Source organism: Balaenoptera musculus, chromosome 8 (assembly GCF_009873245.2).
Source record: "Balaenoptera musculus isolate JJ_BM4_2016_0621 chromosome 8, mBalMus1.pri.v3, whole genome shotgun sequence".
NCBI lineage: Eukaryota > Metazoa > Chordata > Mammalia > Artiodactyla > Balaenopteridae > Balaenoptera > Balaenoptera musculus.
Window position 1 is genome coordinate 16,948,057 of NC_045792.1, and position 19,512 is coordinate 16,967,568.

Consider the following 19,512-nt stretch of genomic DNA (forward strand, 5'->3'; position numbering starts at 1 on the left):
TTTGATTTGTCATTTTGCCGGGAGCTTTCAATGAATTTGAAAGGTGATATGATCTAGTGTCATTGCATTTTATGAGGTTACATTGAAACCCTTTTCCTTGATCCCATGGCAAAACCAGCTTCTTAGGGTTTGAAGATATTTTTAAAACATAGCACAAAAGTGAACATGAAACACTGAAAGAGAAATGCCTGCTTGGCAGACTGTGATTCTGCTCCGAGAGGAGCAGGTTACTTCCACCTCGATTTACCTGGCAGGAAAGTATCTTTTGCAGACACTGCTGAAGTTTTTCTTAAATTCCTCTGCTTTGAATTGTGTCTCTGGGAGCCATTCATCTTTGTCACCTGCTTTACTTCTGCTATTTTTAGCCAAGTGCCAAAGACCTTACAGCTTCCTCAAGTGAACGATAAAGAAATAAGATCAGTTGTAAACAAAGGCTCATCACAGCATTGTTTTTCTGCTGCAAGAGCTTGCTTCAAGTTTTCCTTTGAGTCAACTTTAATTGCCTAGAACCTAGAGGACTTAGACTTTCTAGGAGAGAGAGCTTTGTCAATTTTGCTTCCAAATCCTTGGAGGGGTAAGGCCTTTTTTTAAAAAAAGAACATTCTAGAAGTAGTGATAAATACAATTCTACAATAAAGGACTACTTCTCCTTCATCCCTATTCTCATGTTATAATGGTAGGTTATATGTAGTCATTAAAAAAAAAAAAAAAGTGAGTGGAGTGCCTTCCAGATCTAGGAGGCTATATCTTATAAGTTGATTGATTTTGGAATATACCAGTATTTTTTTTAGCTCAATTGGTTAATCTCGGGACTAAGGAATTATAGTGTTTAAATTTTCCTTTTTAGGCTGCTGTGTTTGGGGGGGAATACTTATTTTAATGTTCATGATTTGTGGTCAGAAAGTATGTTTTTGGTGTAATTCGCAACTACCTCTGGGAAGAAAGTTGAGGAAGAAAGTTCAGCCCCGTGATGAGTGCCTCTCTTTCCATGTGACCAGTGTATTTACATGACAACGAGACAACTAATGTAATTTTACCTAAGAAATTAGATTAGATGAAATTGATCCAACTAGTTAAACTAATATAATTTTCCATGCAAATGTTAGATGTTTACAGGTTTGGTTTTTCCCTTTAAGGAAGTGAGTCTACCTCTGAATCATTTCTTCCATCTAAATGTTAAGCACTGCCAACTTCCCCCCTTAAAAATTATTTTGGAGACTGAAGTATAGTAGATATTTCCCAGTAGTGATATTTCTTTCCCATATACTTTGTACTTAATTTTTTAAAAGATCAAGAAAAAACATATAATGAAATGTTACATGCTCACAGAGCCCAGAAATTGTATTTTATTCTACTGTTCTTCCAAGTTGAGTTTTGTTCTGCTCTTATTTTTATCTCTCCATCTATGTTTGCAGGGCTGTCTGTTTCCCCCAAGTGTTAATGTAAATACGTTTTATTTTGAGATAGATCAGTTCACTTCCCTCTGGAAATCCATTCCTATAATGTGGTAAACCTCAATATAACTCTCTGGTCCGAATGACATTTCATAACTGTGTACAAATCAAACACACTGTTGATATTAAATGACAACATTTAATGCTAATGTCAACAATTCACTTAAGTCTCATTTCATTAAAATACTCCTGATCTGGAGAGAAGCCGCTTGTCTGAGCAGATAAAGCACTTGACTTTCACCTCTAGTTTCCAGGTGAAAGTGCAGTTGGTGAGCTGTAATTCAGGTGGATTTCATAGCTTTTGGCCAAGGGGATTGGAACTGAAATCTAGTTCACATAATCAGAGTAAACCTTGGGTCACCTGGATAAGAGAGCATCAAAACCAGAGATTTTGGCTTTATTCCCTGTGTAAATCAGCTGGTCTCTGGGGGTGATTTTTTCCCCCAAATCTTTGATATAAGAAAGTTAAATAAACAGCTGTGGTAAATCAGAAAGATACTGTGCTGAAGACAGAACTGCAGCTGGCGTTTTGCCATGAAAGAGAGGCTGCTGGCAGATAAGAGAGCAAGCAGGGGCAAACACTGCAGGGGGTGAGACTGGACGGGTGGGAGGATGGGAATTTGATTATAAGCTACATTATTGGACTTTTTAAATGATACGCAAAAGTTAAAAAAAAAAGAAAGTTAAATAAGAAATTAACATAGTTAAAGTTAACACATATCACTCCTTATTCTCCCTCCATTTCTTACCCTTCTTGAGGCTATTTTGAGAACCTTTCTGTTCCCTTCTAGCACTGAATACGCTCCTGTCTCTACCCAGGACCATCTTGAGGGGACTGGCTTTTAATGTCTTCCAGGGTATAATCCTAATTTGTGGACTGGTCTTTTATCCACATTTACTCCTCTGCTTGTTTCCCTGCAGTTAGGAAAAAAGTCCAACCCAAATAGGAAACCCCCTCTAATGCCTAAATTAGCAAGGACAAGTGTTTCCCACATTTCCAAGATCATGGTATCTCCACTTGGAGAACAGCTTCTTTGTTGGGATGGCTCGTGTCTTTAGCTGAAGCCTATGAATAGTCTGTGACTCCAAGTGGTCTGTAAGGGATATTTGCATAAATAATAATAGTTGCTGCTGTTCTATAAATAATCCCATCATGTTTGTGTTTCATATAACTCATTGAAGTCTGGGGCTTGGCTGCCAGTTGCTATCTAAACGCCTTTTGTGTTGCATCTCCGGAGAGCCCTCAGCCAGTGCGGGATAATGGTGGGGCGGGGGGTGGGGGGGGTGCGGGGACTGGGCCCTAGCCTTGTGGCTGGTAGTAACTGACATCCTCAAAAGCCTGCAAGTGGTAAAATTCGGGGGTTGTGCTGAATGTACACATACCTGTGTCAATGCAGAAAGACCTTGAGATCAATTATAGCACTTTCCAATGTGGAACAACGGCCATGTGAAATGAATGGCGGTTAGGCTTCTCTCAGGTCTTGATAACTTAGGGAAGGCAGATGATAATTAATACAACCACGATGACAGTGGGTCATAACTGGCTGCGTATTATGAAGTTTAGACATATCCCTCCCTTCTCTCTCTGGGAGAAAGAAATTGTTCTAGCATATGTGTGTAGAAGACATAAAACTTGCTACAGCAGTATTTTTATTTCCAAATTACTCTTAAAGCTGTTTAAAAGTCACCCCAGAATGTGCTTTATAGAAGCAATTTCATGGCTCCTTTAGGTTTTTGTGTAAATCCAAGTAACTGAAGTGTTAGCCCTGATTCATCATTGAATAAGAAGGAAGTACACCAAAGCAGATGCTGAAGTCTGGTTACGGTATAAAGGAATTGGGGGTGGGGGGAAGGATCTCATCAGAGCCTCTTTAGTTCTTTCAAAGAATTTCTGTTGTGATTGGTAATGTCAGGGGCATTTAAAGGATGATCCTTATTTGAGACATGTTTCTGAACTAGAAACTTGCCCGCTTTGAGTCCTGTTAATACTCACTGGTGATGATAGCCATTTTCCATTCTATGAGATCAATTTGGAACTTGAGCATAATTTTATTTCTGCTTCACAGTTCTTAAAATCCTGTTTAGAAATGTCATTAGGAGGATAAGGGATGTAATGAAAAATACGTTTTCTCATGTACAAAATCAAAGTGTATAGTTTGCGGAGCTGGCTATCTATACCGAACGACATTAACAAAATGAATCGGCCGCTTTCTGCATTTGAAGTTGTATAGTGTAAAATTCAGTGAAACATTCAATAACTGGAAAGATCACATCAGCATCAAGGATGCATTTAACCAGTTTCCTCCTGCCATATTACTAGAGAAGAGGCATAGTTTAGAACCAGGAATAAAGGCTGTGAATGAAGTTGAGAACTGTGGGAGGCCTGGACGTACAAGTAAGTAGGAGTGATGGTGCCTGGAAACCCAGACTTGGACGCAGGTGGAAAGAAACTCACCGAAAGATGGGCCTTTGGGGACCAGTATTTCATAAGAGTGGTGCTCTTGTCAACATCTTCTATTGAAGCCTTAAAGCTATATTTCGAAACTGGCACCTGTTAGACCCCTCCTTAGGGCAAAGGACCTTGTTTTTAGTGGTTGAACTTGCCAGGTCAAATAGAGCGACTATGTTGGATTCCCATGCAGTTTGGAAAAACATAGGGTGGGTGAAAGGAGCTCTCTTTCTAGCCAAAAATTTTAACAGCTTTTTAGTGTGGGAAGTCATTCTGTAAATAAATGAATGAATGAATGAACGAATGAAAACAATAAATGGCAAGATTTGTTTCTCCTAAACAGGGTTTGTTTGCTGTCAAGAGATCTGGCATAATGTTGTTTTCTCTGGTATAAAATGAAAAATAAAATCCAACAAAATGCACACCTAAGGGGTGTGTTTGTGTTTGTATGTGTTCGTTTCACTATATTATATGAGATGGTTGAACTCACTAGAATGTTTGGAACTATAAAGTTAAACCGTTTTGAAATCTTGCTCTGTTACACACTGGCTTAGAGAAATACACGTTTTCATAGAAAACACCAAGAGCATGAAGTGATGACATTGCTGGGAAACACACCTTGCCATCTCAAGCAGTAGATGCAACTTTTAAGAATGCAAATATGCAAAACTGACAGTGGAAAATTACAAGAAGCTCACGTGTTCTCGAATTTTCTCCATCTGAGTTTTAAGTAGGGGCTGTTGCTGCTTCTGGCTCTTCCAGGGGATAAAACAGTTTTACAGGACTGACCTTAGTGCAGAATGGACAGTAATTCAAAGCCCTGAGGGGGCTTAAGAAATGAAGGTAGCTGATTGTTTTTGTCAGGGAAAGACCATTGAGCCCCTTAACTGGAAATGCTGACAAGCTGAGCAGAAAGCACGTGTGCTATACCAAGCACGATCATTATTTTCATTGGCAAAACGTATTGCTCACAGTTTTGGGTAGTCTGTCCATTTTGTCAGTAATTTAATCTAGGTCGGAAAAGGCATGGGGTATAACTGCTATTGTTGAGCGTCCCTGCGGCATCCCTGGCAGGGTCCATTCCAACTTTTAATGAGGAGCCTTGCTTTATGTTGGGGTCCTGCGGTGGCTCACAATATCTATTTTGGGGTGTTTTAACGTGGGGGTTACCTCTTGAAATTGGACAAGGTGCCTGCCTAAAAGATGATGAGATTTTTTTTTCCCCCCCCTTGGTCTCTGCTCCTTGTTAAATTGATAATTAGGTGAGACTTTTAGACACAAGTAAAAATACAGATGACATGGGATTGTGTCGAAGGTGAGATAGCTTTCCTTTCCGAGGAAGAGTAATTCTGAGGATTAGAAATAAAGAATTTGCAGACAGAAACTTAATACATTTGAGATCTTCTATATTTTTACAGTAATTTCATTTCACAATGTGTGCCAACAATACATGACATCTTGAATAATGTATTTTTACACTCCTTTACCCAAGAATGTACCCAAGCTGGTACATTTGCAAGATGAGGAAATACATGGTGACTTTGTAATACTGCTGCTAAACCCACTCTGTTTCTTGCTTTCCCTGGGAGTGGTACTCTCATCCCCATCCCCTAACACAAATTCATCCCTTATTCTGGGATAGGTAATGTTCTATATTTTCTATGAGTTTTCAAAATATTGTAATTTATTAACATGAGTTGAGACAAGAGTAAATAAAATGGCTGCTCCTTAAATTTTTAAAAATACTAGTGAATTTGGTTCCTTAGATCATTTTGGAAATATCCTTGGCAAGAAGAAGAAGGCATTTTCACATTCTGTCGCATTTAGGTCAGCCAAGGAAGTTGCAGAAAGAATCTTCTAAGGTACATGCTGAATAAGGGGACAGTTAGTTGTGAGGCAGCCTTCTTTTTTATTTGATTCATATATTTGGCAGAAACAGTTTGGGCGTTCTTATTAACTCATTGCTCCACTTACATCACAGAGGGATTTTTGTAGTAGAAATAGGTTCGTGTTCTGGCCAAAGTAGAATGAAAAAGGGAAAGGATTGCCTCTTAAGAATAGGGATGAGAGGAACTCAATCATTTATGGTTGTTATATGTGCTGTTTATTGAACAGGAACTATAAATCAGGCACTGGTCTAGGAAACTGTATTAATCTGGGTCCAATTAAGAGAGAGAAAGCACACAGTAATTTGAAGAGGCAATGTTCAATATAGACTCATTCACTCTAACAGGGGATTCAGATAACAAGGGATTTGCTAGTGAGATTTAAAGAGAATTCTGAAGAGTGTAGGATTAGCAGATACAACCAGCAGCCACGACACTGAGGTTGAGATAGAGAACCCTAGGAAGAGCCCCCTTCGTCCTACCCCGGGCTGAGATTCAGAGTGTATTGCCTTGGGCACAGTGACTCACTGTGTCAGGGAAGTTCCTGTGGTGCTGTGGAACTTGCTGGAAATCCGCCCTCTAGGATGCTGGGGAAAACTGTTCATGAGATGGTGCCTCTTTGGAGGCGCTTTGATACAGAATTGCCTGAGGAGGGTGCTGGGGAAGCTGCTAGCCTCTGGATGTTCTTGGTCGCTCTGCTCTGTAGGACCTGGGGAGTCGACCACCTCAGGAGCTGCATGCTGGAGAAGCCTTATTCCTTCTACAGTGTCCCTCCAGCGCCCTCTACTGACAAAGCTTAACATTGTGCCCGTGGGTAAAGGAAAAACATTCAAAGGGCTCAAATCCATTTTCTCAGAGCAGGCAAAAAGGGTGAATTTGAAGTTAAGAGGCAATAAACCAATACCCAGCAAGGAAATCTCTGCTTCTTATATAATCCTAAGAAGAGTAGGACTAGCTATTGTTTATCCCTTTTCAACAGGAGAAGATTAAATGACTTTTTCAGGGCCATGTGGCTAATAAATGGCAGATCCACATTTCAAACTCAGATTTGTAACTTTTAAGGCCCATGTGCTTTCCACTGGCCTCTTTGAAATACAGATATTTACAGTCCAATCTAGAACCTGATAATGGCACCAGATACCCTTATCTAGGTAATATACCAGAGATCACTGTTTAGTTCATCATATAGTTCACTTCCCACTGGTCCTACGGACAAGGGGGACGACGTGGATAACCACCTGTTCTGTTTTTACCAGAGTTGATCAGATTTTAAGTTTTAAAGGGATAGGTCGTGCCTATTTCAGTGGAGTCCTGAAGCTTCTTTTTAACCATATCTTAGTCAACTTCAGGCTCCATATCTATTTGGCCATTTGACAGCTCCCAGGGGTCTCAATGTGGGCTCTCTGGAGAGCAGGGACAGATGATGAGGGTGGCTCTTGGCTTTTTATTTGAAATGTTACTTTTTCTTACCCCAGCCTCTCTCCCCAAGACTGCCTTTCCAGGACACCCTGCTCTTGTTTGTTTCCTGGTTGAGACTGAATTTGCAACCCTGTTCTTTTGGAACCTTTGTGGTCCTATTAGGCTTCTTAGGTTCACCTCATTTGGGATAATAGATTTATTTATACCTCAGATTTTTCTAAAAAGAAGTGTCATTTTCATGCTGATTTACACTATAATTTTTAGAACTACTTTATCTTTTGACTTTAAATGAATTACTTAACCCCTCTGGGGCTTAGCTCCTTAGTCTGTAAAGGGGGATGGCCTTTCTGAAGCTCCTCTCATCTTAGAAACACTCAGTGCCTTTTTGTAGTTTAACATCTTTTGGCAGCAGTTCCAAACACGTGAGCTTTCAGTTGCCTGATCCCATCCCTGACAAGTAGCCGATGAATTACAAATAAGTGGAAAACAGTATGATGTACCGATGAGAATGGGGCTTTGAAGTCAGATCCACAAGGGTGGAAATCTTAGCACGAAAACTTTGTTGTTATGAGACCTTGGCCAGTAATTTATTTTTCTGTGTCCTAGCCTTTTGTTTTGTGTAATGGCCACAACAATGCCCGTCCCATTGTATTCATGTGGAGTAAGAGAAATCATACATGTAAAGCACTTTATATAGCTACTGGCACATAGTAGGTGTCTGTAAGTGATAGATACTATTATTACTGTAAAATTGTAAGCTCCTTAAAGCCAGGTCCCCGTCTTGGTCATCCTTGAATTGACTGTAGTTAGTTTTTGACATCTAACAGGCACTCGGTAACATCGTTTTGAACTGAAATGCTTACAGCCACTAGGGGAGTCCTTTCTAAGCTGAGTCTCTTTATAAAGTAAACACTTTTCGTATGAATAATCACCCTGGAGTTTATCTATTTTATAAGCTTGATTGCCCATATTCTTCCGTTGTAAAGCAGTACATCCTTATAATTTTATTAAATGCCTTGTCAGTAATTTTCTGTCTGACTACATGATTTTTTTAAACCACTCTTACTTGGCATAGTAGTAATAGTAGTAACATTGTTAAGGATTGACTATGTGCTAGTCATTATTCCAGGCAGTTTACACGTACTCATGCTTTAGTACTTATAACCCTCTCGTAAGCTCCATCGTCTAGACGAAAAACTGAGGCACCCACAGGTTAAATAACTTGCCTCAGGTCACGCAGCTGGCAAGAGGGGGAGCTGCAGTGTGCCTCCAGAGCTGCTGCCCTTCACTCCAGCCCTGAATTACTTGGTTCAACTCTAGTTTTGAAACACTTCATCAGAGGTCACTGATGAAAATCCAATCAAACTCAAATCAGCTCAGGTCTAGAAGGAAAGGGAAGGTGTAAACTTCAAAGCAGCTTGACATAAATCTGTTTTTAAGCCTTTAAATATATTTATGGGGGATTACCTTCCCCTTTCCAAATAACTTCTGAGATCAGGATGAGCAAAAGCCAAACACATGTAACTTTTATGTTTTAATACTAGAACTGTCTTTGATACCAGGGTCTCTGGCAGTCATTATTCGTCTTCGTGCCTGCCTCACCTCTCCCCTCCGCACCCCTGTCCCCCAAAACAGAACGACAGCCATAACGACCTCAAGCTCCATGGATGTCCATCTTCCCTACACAGGATCTAGGGTTAGTTTCTCTCTCTAGTGTCCTAATTTGCTTACTGACGTTGTCTTTGCTATGTGAGTAGTCTTTTAAATATGAGGAAGATAAAGAGGATTTGATTTTCTACCGATAATGTGAAATATTAGTAATTTAATTCCACAATATTGATAAATAAGAAAATGGGACCAATGGCTTATTCTCCATTGAGAATATGTTAATGAGGCCCCAAAAGTTATCATCTGGCCCCTGCCTCTTGACAATTTGGAGATAGAGACCCGAGAACTCGGGAACCTGAATGAAGTGTGTGCTCAGATGCCAACAGCTTATTCCGTTTCTCCCTTTATTCTAGTAACAGCATGATTTTCACCGTTAGGAAAAAGATTGGCTTGGTAGACTTCAGGAACCACTTTAGTCAGCGTGGATAAATGAAGAAACACAAGTGATCAGCTTTCATCATGACAAATAGAAACTGTCATTTAATTTTTATCCCCAATTATACAGCTCCGGGACCAATTTTTCAGGTGGAATGTTGGCGCCATTAAAAAGAAATAAGTAAACTATACCATATTCCATCATTTTTCTGGCAGCTAACCAATGATCTGTAGCCATATTACATGTACGTTTTTATAGAGATATTTTTCTCTTAAGTTTGTAGAAGGCTTTATTAACTCTTTACCGATTTCTTCTGGAATTCATTTTTCCAAATGAATTTTCCCTTTATCACTGAGTGTTGGTTGGGATTTAGTTCTTATTTTCGGCTGGCAGCTATTTTCATCTTTTATGTTCTTCGATTACTAGAATTGAATGGAGCGGTGTTTTTTAAAATTCCAACTAGAGTTATGTTAATGGTCCTAATGTTGGCTACAGACTGTGTTCGTTTGGATTTCAGAATATGATTTATTGGAAATATAATACATATATAAAACCCAACCAACCATCTCTTGTCTCCTACTTTGACAAGATACTGAAAAACATGGGAACTCCCTTCTCTGCTCCTGTAGCGTTTTGTCCTTTGTTCTATTGTAGCACTTTGTATGTCATGTTATTATATTACATCTGATTTCATGTTCTCCAGTAATCTGAAATGTAGGGACTATGGGCGCCTTACAATTTGGCTGTTTTATCTTTGCATCCACCAGCACAGCTGAATGCCTGGTACATACTAGATATGCAAAAACTAGTTTTTGGAAGACTGATTCAATGCTTTCTTTTTTCCCTGGGTGGATATTTATAATTAAAAATTCTTCAACAATATTGAGATCCAGCATCTTCTGAGGACACTAAAATCCTTCATAACCATGTGTTTAATCATTTTTATTCCATCTAGAAAAATTTTGCACGTGGCAGGTAGTCTTTGAATTTTATAGGTGAGAGAAATTGAGGGCAAAGGTTACTAATGATTTGCCAGATATTAAGAACTCTGATGATATCACTTATATGTGAAAAGAAAATATGACACAAATGAACCTATCTATGAAACAGAAACAGAAACAGGGACATAGAGAATAGACTGGAGGTTGCCAAGCGAGAGGAGGGAGGGATGGATTGGGAGTTTGGAATTAGCAGATGCAAACTGGTATATGTAGAATGGAAAAACAACAAGGTCCTACTGTGTAGTACATGAAACTATATTCAATAGCCTGTGATAAACCGTAATGGAAAAGAATATGAATAAGAATGTGTGTGTATATATATATATATATATATATAACTGACTCACTTTGCTGTACAGCAGTAATTAATTAACACACATTGTAATTCAACTATATTTCAATTTAAAACAAAAAGAAAGAAAGAACTTCAGAGAGAGGCATTGCTGGGATTGCAACCATTGACTTCTGGCTTCCAAACCAAAAGAGGTTTGGAAAAAACTCCAAATTACAGTTTTGGGGCTTTGTGCTCAGATTGTACAATCTGCCACTACGTGTATTATCAAAAATACCAAAAAAAAAAAAATACCAATGATTATTTTTGATGCATAATTAATCTATAAAGTGGTAGTAGGAGTGATGATTAGAAAACCAGGTGGTTTGGCTTTTGGAGAAGCTGGTTAATGGATGAGGCCTATTAGCTGCATCTATCTACCTGTGTTCTTCTGTTTTTTTTCTTGGTTCATTCACGTAATTAGTAAATCATGGGAGCCTTTGGCTCAGAGCTAGAGAATGTTTGTATCTACTTGACGTTAGCATCAGAATAGTTAAACTTAGTTTTCAATAAAAGAGGTCCTGGAGTGTATTGTGAACAATCGGCAGCATTTTCTTCAGATGTATGCCTTGGCATATGCTTGGAGGAGAAATGATACCCTCCTTGTATCTACTTATAAATCTGTCATCTGGTACTGTTACCATTAGAATATGCGAGTAAGCTTATAAACATGCTGATGAGAGGACTCTTTTGGCATGGAAACTTGTTAAGTAAAAGGTGTTAGATCATCTATCTTGGCCTCAGGGGTTCTGGGCTAAATAGCTGCACTTATCCTTATTAATGCCTGTAGACTTCTGCTTCTGAAGATGCAAATAGCCTTTTGTAAGAGTTGCTATAGTTTGAAGTTTCTTTTAGACAAGCTCTTTACTGGGAATATGAATATCCTAATATTAGCTTTGCAAAGAGCAAAAAACTTAGCAGTTGGGGAATGTTTTTCCTAGTTTCTTTTCCATACTTGTAGGAGTGAATTCAATGAAATAAATGTACATGATTGCTGATCTGTCATAAATCATCGCTTGTGGTAGGTGTCTATTTTTAAGGCTACATTAGGTCTTCTGATGGGAGGAAGAAATTTTGGATTTGGTTAATGTACCTGCACTGATGGAGAGATGGTAATATTCTGTCTATTTTCTTGTGTCACAAATGAGGACTTTTCTCTTGGCTTTTTTTGGGGGTGTGGGGATTTGGAATTGGTGAGTCACAGAATTGCAGAGTCGGAAGAGACCTCAGCATAAAGCTTAGAAGTGGGCCTTTTCATGTTTAGATAGCCATACTAGAATGGTCTTACATATATTATGATGATATTAATTATTCTCTGTAACATCCACTCATCGGTCCCTTGCCTTGCATCCCAGAGTCTAATCCTTGCTTGTCGCTGACCATTTAGTGTGACATCCTTGACTGTGTACATTCTTGTTTTGTTTCCTTATATATCTGATTTTTTTTTTGTTTTGAGATTTTCTTTTTTCTTTTCATTGAAGTATAGTTGATTTACAATGTTGTGTTAGTTCCTGTGGTACAGCAAAGTGATTCAGATCTCTCTCTATATACATATATATATTCTTTTTCATATTGTTTTCCATCATGGTTTATTACAGGATATTGAATATAGTTCCCTGTGCTATACAGTAGGACCTTGTTTGTCCATCCTATATATAATAGTTTGCATCTGCTAATCCCAAACTCCCAATCCAACTCTCCCCAACCCGCCCTCCCCATTGGCAGCCACAAGTGTGCTCTCTTTGTCTGTGAGTCTGTTTCTGTTTCGTAGATAAGTTCATTTGTGTCAAATTTTGATTCAACATATAAGCTATATCATATGATATTTGTCTCTCTCTGTCTGACTGACTTCACTTAGTATGATAATCTCTAGGTCCATCCATGTAGCTGCAAATGGCATTATTTCGTTCTTTTTTATGGCCGAGTAATATTCCATTGTGTATGTATCAGCTGTTTTAACATCTCTATGCCTTTTTCATATGCTGTGCCCTCAACCTTCCTTGTCGTCCTAATCATTAAGTCATTCAATTCAGAAGCCAGTTCCTCTGTACATCTATTCCTGTCATTGTTTCTCCATCCCCTAATCCCCAGGTAGAGTTAGATGATCTCACTGTGTTGTGCCCAACTCCCCTCTCCCCTTCAGCCTGCCTCACGCCTCCCTACCCACTTAGCACATGCCTTTTATCTGCCTGTACTTTCTCTATATTTTATTATACTTTCCTATTTGTTCATCAGGCTCCATGCTGGACTGACTTCTGTGAAGGCAGGGATCAGATCTCAATGCATCATAGAATTTGGGGTTCCTACTACAGTGCCCAGCTCTTACTAATTTATGTTACGGAATGTGTATTGTTCCTATCAGCTTAAAGTGGAAGTAACTATCACTTTTCTTGTTTTTTCCTGTAGGTGCAGCTTTTAAGACACCTGATTACATGTTGCTCATTGAACTTAAGATCAACTGAAACTTTTAGGACTGTCAGAGTTGCCTGATCTAGGGTTTTACATAATACTGGGGATTGTAAAATAGAAAGAGGGGTGCTGAAGGGGCCCCAGAACAGCTTTTCATTGATTTCAGAGTCCATATTGTTTTCTGAAAATATTAACCTGCAGTATCCAGGTGGTTGGTGTGCATGAGGGTCAGTATTTTGCTCACTTTCTATAAAGTTTGATCATTTTCACAAATTGACTAGCACCATGAGCAATTTTCTCACTCGAAGAAATCCCTTACCGGGTCTTTCATGTCATGAGAAAAACTCACCTGTTATTCCCAAGCAGTGAGCCTAATCTTTTTTCCAGTGTTTTTGCAGTTCCGTGTAGGAGTTATAATTATTATTAAATGTCTTGGTAGAAATCAAAGAGTATTCTAGTTTTCTTTCAATCTTGTTTTTGTCTTATGGCATATTCAGTATCTCTGTAAGCTTTATCCATTTTTATGGCGTATTTGAGTGCTTAGACCTTCAAGGCATTCTCTTCATTGTCGAGTTCCACCCTTTGTGGTGCATATCCCCCTCTTTTCATGTAAGGGGAGAGGCCTTCAGCCAAGAAGACCATGATATCTACACCTACAGGGACAGGCCTGAGAAGGCAAGGACTTCACTCTCTCTCGGGGCCCTGTCATTTGTTTTACATTTTTTTTTTCCAGTAAAAAAAAAGACATATTTCTATTCCATATTTCTAAGAGTGATTGCTAAAATCTTGAACTAAACTTAAGTTAGGTAATTGTCCTTGAAGAATGAAAGCCAGAGGGCCACTGAGTAGCCACAGTTTTTCAGAAGCTCCAAAGGAAAACTTGAAGAAGCAGAGTCAATTCAATCATTTTTCAAGTGGTGGCCTCCTGGTCTCATTGAACCTAGCGACTCACTCCGTGGTATAAATGGTGTTTCCCCCAAATTCACCTTTGCTGTCTGCATGGAGTTAGTTAATACGTGGATACTTGCATATGACGAGGAACAGTTCAAGGCCCTGGAGTAGTAAAGCATCCTATTGCATTTAGTTAATTACCTTGAGATTTTCCTGGGTGGAATGCGTAATTTCTTTCTTTATATTTGATTTATTTTTCACTCAAGAATTTAACAAGTATTTACTGTGCACCCATCGTTTACCAGGCACCATGCTGGATATTGGGAAATATTGGTTAACAAGACAGAATCCCTGCCCTCCAAGAGCTTAGGGTCTAGTGAGAATACAGGCAGTGAAACAATTATAGCATATTATGTATGGTAAGTATAGGGAAAACCTCTGTCAGGAGATGAAATGTTTGCTGTTTAGCATATTGATACATATTGATACAGTGATGATATATTCTGAGCCAAAATCCCACAAAAGATTATGGGAAATAAAGATTACGCCAAATAATTTTTTTCCCCAAGACCAACTAGGTATGGAAATGTTGAATATCCAGTTTGGACATTTTGGTGATTTATGAGTACAAAGGAGTAGAATATTTGAAATCAGACCTGCCTTGGCAAATCCAGGATAAATGTTTGCTATACTTTCTGGTTTCTGCCACTTGTAGAGCTGCTAATATAGGGAACAGATTTTAAAAATTTATGAGCATAAAATAAATTCTGTTATTACGAGCATAACAGAATTTATTAAAAATTTGATTCACTTTAGAAATTCTGAACCCTACTCCAGTGTTTTGATGGGAAAAAATATACTAGAAAAAAGTGAGCAATTGTTCATGCTGTCCGTGCAGATATTATGAAAAGACCTTCTGTTCTACTGGAGTGTAATGGGTTCCCTCTCTCAAAACACCACTTAGCTGTGCTTTGTCACTGGAGTTGATCTGACTATTTCCCATAGATGACTCTGAAATGAGTATACCTTCATGACTTTGCATAATAATTGTATGCCTTTAATATTGCTGAGGTCAGCATGTGGACATCTCTGCAAAACATTAATTAAAGAATTGGTTCTCTTAAGCTGCTATCTGTCAACAGAACACATCCTTTGAGGCCACGAGTAGAAATGTGTACTGCTTCAGTGTATTAATCCACACCCGTCAGTGATCCACAGGCCAACAAGGGTAGTATGGGAGAACTGGAAAGCAAACATATTCGAAGTCATGAATGGTTTCTAGAAGAGAGCAGCTATATGGTCTACCTCTTCCCTGCAGTCAAGTCACCTGAATCATCCAAGACGGGTACCTATCTAGGCTCTTTTTAAGATGCCATGGCACCAAATCTTTGGGAATATGGTCTTCCTTGTGCCCATAATATTATCTTTCCCTCCACCCCATTCCTTTACATTTTGGCCAGTTTTTTCTTTGGGAGGTAATGGTTAGCCTTTCCTTATAAAATCATTTCACAAGAGCCCCGTGCTGAAGTAGTGCTGGGGACTTAATAGATTTCATGTTTGAAAAGTGCTTTGATTTGGAATAAGTTTTGTAACTGCTTTGCGTGGCAGGTGGAAGCCCCACTGATGACTCACTGAGCCACTCTCAGAGTGGGTGCTCTGTTGATAATGCGTCACCTTTAATACTGCTTGACAGGATTTAACCACACATGCAACAAATCAATGCAGTCTAGAGCACAGATGCACTTGATCTATATGTTTGTCTTCCTTTGACTGATGCAGGCAAATAAAACCATCAGATAGTTTCTTGGTTAATACAGCTTTGTTCTGAAAAGCTGGCAGTGATATATTTGGGGGTACCTATGGCCAAGGTCTGCAACAAGGGAGGTATTTACCCGTCTGGACAATCAATAGTCAATATCCAGCTAAACCATTCTACAAAAGGAACCCGGTTCTTTGGAACAAACAATATTATGTCAAAGTTCTCTAATAGTTTATTAGTATCATTGAAAAATACAGCCCACTAAAAATTGTAAATGATCATTTTAATGAAAGCTGTGTCATTTGTGAGTGGCACTTACCTATAAATTTTTTTTTAGTAAATTAGACATAAGGCTGATGGTTCTTCTTTCTTCTTCTTCTTTCATTTTTTTACCCCTTCCAAACCTCCATGAACAGTTCTGACTGTCTGATTTGTTTCATCGTTTTCCTTCCACTGCCTGTAGAACATCTCCTGGAAAATAATGCTTGTCCTGTCAGTTTCCAGAATCAGCAGCAAACCAAAGTGTGTGTTCAAGGTAGATGTCAGCATTATACTGCTGCTGCCACCAGGCTACTGAAAGACAGAATTAATCCTGTACTGGTAAAATTCACTTTTAAAAAAGATCTGGACACCTCGATTCAGGAATAGGAAGTTCATCCCAAAATGGACCAAGCAGAACACGAGCAAAGATGTGATTTTTGGACCGAGGGTGCAAATACAGCATGATGATTGCCTGTTATTTAGTGAATGATTCTTTGTTCTGAGACTAGGTTATACTGTTTTGCTGGAAGCTCACAACAGATCAATAGTAATTTTGTTATGGGCCAGATGTCAAAACAGAAATACGCTCTCAAATCCCACTGACTTGCTGTGACAACTAGTATGCTAAAATACATTCACTCAGCAATCAGGCATTTCACAGTACTTCCCTAGTCCTGTTTTCTTTCATGTGGAGCCTTAAAGCTAGACAGTGTTAGCAGAGATTCTCCTGTTTTTGTTTTCCTTTCTCTAGTACCTACTTCTTTTGATTGAGAGTAGAAAAAACCTCCCCAAACTCTCCCTTTTTCTCCGCCCTGATAATGAGTTAGGTGATGTCTACACTGTAACTTCTGGTGACAGGTATCATTTTCATGGCAATGAATAAAATCTGCGGTAGGAAAGTGGTTCTGAAGGAAAGCCAGCCAGCAAGAAGTGTGTTCTTGGTTTAGTTCCTCCGTCATCCGACTTTGAAGTTGTAATTTTGGTCTGATGAGGATTTGGGAGTTAAACATTTTCTGATGAAAGGGAACTTCAGGGATATTGACTTGCTTCTTGCTTTGGTCCATTCCCGTTTCTCTGTTCTGCTTCTGTCTTTTGTGAAACTGCTGACTGTCCACCAGCTTTTGCGTAGGATTAGGACAGCATTCTGCAGTCCTGAACACTTCTTGTGCTGATTTGTTTTTATAGAAATATTCAGAATAAATCCGGTGGCAACAGCTGGCACATTTGGGCAGATGCGGCTTGGCAGTGTAATTTAAGATGGTGTTAGTCTCTTAAGTCTATTTGGTCTTGTCCTTGTGTCTTGTCTCTCTGGGCCTAGCCTTCTTCCTCCCCTTGTCCCCAAAACAGGAAAAGGAAAAAGGGAAAGGCTTTCTTTTTCAGACCATGAAAGGATTGAACAAGCTCAGAATTTATGTGTTCAATAATGATAGAACTTTCCATTCTGCCTTTGGGCAAGTCTTGCATTTCTTACCATTACCATATCTTTTTGGAGTAGAAATATCTCCAAGTGGGAAGAAATATTCCATCCAAGGATGTAAGTCCTCTTAGAACTTAATACTCTGCCAGATTTTGTTGTGTATTAGTATATATAATCCTTGGTGCTGCCCTGCAGATTTCTCCAACAGGCATTTTACTCACAAGAAGGATTACTCTCATTCTGTTGTTCTTTCATATCTTTATTGTCAGTGCTATTCAGAGCATTGAAGCTGCTAGGAGTAAAGTAAAGAGAACAAAGTTCAAATCAGACTCAGGTACCTCTTTTATAGTAGCTCTTCAGTTTATTGACTGACCACTGAAAGAGGGCCTTTTTAAAGCAAAAATTAAGTGCACTGTTAACTGCATTCCAGGCTCTGTGTTAGAAACAGAGGGGACTGCATGATTAGTCAGTCCCTCTATTTCAGAAACTTATAAGCAACTCATCATACATGAGGCACTGCGCTCATTCTACTGGGGTGCAGGGGTGGGTGGGTTTGCTTTCATTTATCCTCATTCTCCTAGTTGGTTCTTCTGAAAACTAAGTGCATAAATTACCAATCATGGGACAGAGAAGCTAAATGGTCCACTGAGAGTTAAGGTCAAGTCTTGGACTCGTGGGCCAGAGCTCACCGATTACACTTACTGTCGTTGCTGTTACCTCAGCTGTATTTAAGTCCAAAAGAGTCAAAGTACATAACAAAGGAACTTGAGACATAAAGCAGAGTCAAGAAGAGAGTACCAGGTGGGTCCCGCCTCCCCAAACAAAGTTCAGTAAATAGGTAGGGGTTGAGAGCAAAGCAGAAAAGACACTCAGGTGGGTGACATGTTTTCAGGGATACTTTTGGAAAAAGCTCTAACAATATTTACCCAAATTAAAAGATATAAAAGATTTCAGAATTAGAAAAAAAAGAAGAAAAACGTGTGACCATCTTGACCCTTTGTGTCATATGATGGACATAAAGTAAGCATTTCTTTTTTTTTTTTTAATTGAAGTCTAGTTGATTTACAATATTGTGTTAGGTTCAAGTATATAGCAAAGTGATTCAACTTTATATATGTATACATATATATACTTTTTCAGATTCTTTTCCATTGTAATAGGTTATTACAAGATATTGAGTATAGTTCCCTGTGCTATACAGTAGGACCTTGTTGTTTATTTTATGTATAGTGGTGTGTATCTGTTAATCCCAAACTCCTAATTTATCCCTCTCCCATCCTTCCCCTCTGGTAACCATAAATTTGTTTTCTATGTCTGTGAGTCTGTTTCTGTTTTATAAATAAGTTCATTTGTATCATTAGGTAAGCATTGCTTTATGTGAGGAGTGTATATATACGTGAGATGTATATATGTGTATGTATACATATACAGTATATAAATAAATTTTTTTCCTAATTTATTTTATTGGGCTCAGTGGGTCAGTGAATAAGATGAAGAGCAGAAGATAGTTACCTTTTTCAAGTTCAGAGCCCCCATCACCATGATATATATTAGCCTAAACCCTGTTGCCTAGTGTCTTTGTAGAGATATTCAAGTAGTACCATGTATGGTTTTCCAGAGGGTTTTGTAGTTTTCTTAAATGTTCACCATCATGTACTAAGCTTTTTCGAAACCAGAAAAATATTGGTCTATGTCAGGAATTGGAAAACTTTTTCTGTAAATATTTGAGGCCTTTTGGGCCATAGGTTTCTGTCACACTGAGTCCACTCTGATGTTGTAATGTGAAAACAGCCATCGGAAATGCATGTGAGTGTGGCTGTGTTCCCATAAAACTCTATTATGCATACTGGAAATCTGAATTTCATGTGTCATGAAATATTCTTCTTCTTTTGACTTTCGTCAACCATTTAATGATGTAAAAATCACTCTTAGCTCTCTGGCTGGGTTTGGCCCGCAAGTGGTAGTTGGCCAACTCCTGCTCCAGACCCTCTACTGTTCATGTTTCCCAACCCATGTTATTAGTTAATCTGAAGCTTTACCATGTTATAATGAAACGTGGTAGCAACTGTGTAAGAAAGTGAAACATTCATGATAATCCTCAGAGAACTGATATTCTAATCAGAACTCAACTTTTCTGAAAATCTCTTGTAAAGAGTGTAGTTCATTCCATTTGAATTGGGGCTGGGTAGGA

General features: G+C 38.8%; 1 protein-coding gene across 7 annotated transcripts in view; it reads left to right on the forward strand.

The window, feature by feature from the left end:
- Positions 1-19,512, forward strand: part of CADM1 (cell adhesion molecule 1) — a 322,060-nt gene that overhangs the window by 47,438 nt on the left and 255,110 nt on the right. The window lies entirely within an intron of this gene.